Consider the following 1,904-nt stretch of genomic DNA (forward strand, 5'->3'; position numbering starts at 1 on the left):
GTTAGTATTGGTATAATATAATAACGAGCTCTTACAACACTTATTTAATAAAGTGACTGCTAGTTATTTATAAATTTGGTTTTTTCCTATTTTTAAACCTATTTGTTCCTTTACATTTTATGCTTCACTTTTCCATTGCTGTGAAATATGTGGCAATGACATTTTAACTGAGAATTTGTACACAGGGGTTTTTTTTGTTTATTAAGAACCCTTCGTTTTAATCCTTTTTAAAACTCAGCCATAACTTTTATTTTAAATTCAGCTGGGTAACCTGAAATATATATCTTAGTGCAAGCATGTGTGTTCTTATTTTGCAAAGCTTTATTAAATGGGTCTGGCCGTTATTTTAGAGAAGAAAAGCTTGAAAAAAGTATTGTTCAGATTGGGGGGCTGAGCATTCACTTCAGATCTTTAGCTAGCATAAGGCTTTAAAACATAGTTTTACTGACTGAGTTGATCAGTTTATGAAAAGGATTACATGATGTATTAGCAGGGCACTGGACTCAGTTACCCAGGAAATTTCTACAGTTTTTTAAACTGGGCCAAATACTGAAGCTTGTTAGATCACCCTGGGGGAGAGAGTTTCAAATATTTGAGGCATGCCCATGCAACTGCTTTCTTTAGTTAAGTCAAATAATTTCTTTAATGATATGGAAAAAGTTAGGGTAAATTAGGATCTTTTGAACATGCAGTAAAATGGCTAGGCACTTGTGATTACATACGCAAGCAAAGCCTGCACTTCCATATGCCTCTTACTGGTTTGACTTTAAGCTTGCCCTTAATTATTTTACTTTATTGGTATTTGGCTATAAATTTAGGTAGTGTCAAGAGAAGTTTACTGTTGTATTTTCTACTGCAGTATGGGAATCAGGAACTTGATATTGAAAGCTAGTGAGTCTTAATTTTTGGAATTCATCTTGTAAGGTATATTGGTAACTTCCAGTTATGTAGCTAATGTCACTAATAAGCAATACTGCTTATGTGAAACCAGTTGAAGTGTCATGAAAAGTAGGCAACCTATAACTTTCTTGCATTCCATTATTACATTTCCTACACTTTGAGTGTTCTGTGAACCTGCAGTTAAGAGTCTTAAAGATGGAACTGATTATGTAAATAGACCTGTTTTAATTTAGATGCAAGTGGGACACTGCAGCTTTCAGTGCTCTGAATGACTGCAAGGCTGAAATAAATGATTGTTCCTTTTATATAAGGATTTTAAGATGCCCATTCTCACTTTCAATTTATAGGTACATTGTTTCTGCATAATAATCCAGTTGTAACATCTTAAAATATTTTAACCCAAATCAGTTTCTTTTGTGTACTGTGTAGCTGTAGAAGCTGATGATTTGCAGAGACTGAGTAATAAGTTGTACGGGAGAAACCATGTATAGGATTTGCAAAATCTGTCATTTCTCACTATTTCATTAGAGTCCAAGAGACCTTTTGTGATTCCTGTGGTATATGTCTAACAGAAATTGAATATGATACTCAGAGTGGGGGAAATTTTAAATTAAAATTGCTTTCTCTTACAGCCCAGAGGTAATGATGAAGAATCTAAGAGTTGCTTTCTTTTAACATGAAACAAGGAACTGGGTTACAATGCAGAAATATGTGTTACACCTAAAGGCCATGGACACACAAATGGGTAAATCTGTGGTAAATCAAGCTGCCCAATTTAAAGAAAAGTTATGAATATATGACTCAAAACCTAAGAGTGATTTAATCCCACTCCAACAGAATTAATTTATTCCATCTGAGTCAGGGCTGCATTCGTCACACTTTCCATTGCCTGCCTTTCAGTGTACAGCATGCTCTTTTGTGTGCAGCTGCTCTGGGTTTATAGAATCATAGAAAAGTAAGGCTGGATGAGATCTCATGAGGTCATCTAGTCCATCTTCCTGCTG

The 1,904-nt window shown here is 34.8% G+C and overlaps 1 protein-coding gene across 2 annotated transcripts in view; it reads left to right on the top strand.

Moving 5' to 3' along the window:
- Positions 1–389: 389 nt before the first annotated feature.
- The window catches only part of SLC16A12 (solute carrier family 16 member 12), a 72,719-nt gene continuing 71,204 nt past the window's right edge, over positions 390–1,904 (top strand). For both annotated transcript variants that reach the window (XM_025194613.1, XM_025194608.1), the window contains exon 1: positions 390–1,645. The gene's annotated coding sequence lies outside the window, so the exon portion shown is untranslated. The remainder of the gene's footprint in view (positions 1,646–1,904) is intronic.

This window comes from Alligator sinensis, unplaced genomic scaffold (genome assembly GCF_000455745.1).
Source record: "Alligator sinensis unplaced genomic scaffold, ASM45574v1 scaffold423_2, whole genome shotgun sequence".
Taxonomy (NCBI): Eukaryota; Metazoa; Chordata; order Crocodylia; family Alligatoridae; genus Alligator; species Alligator sinensis.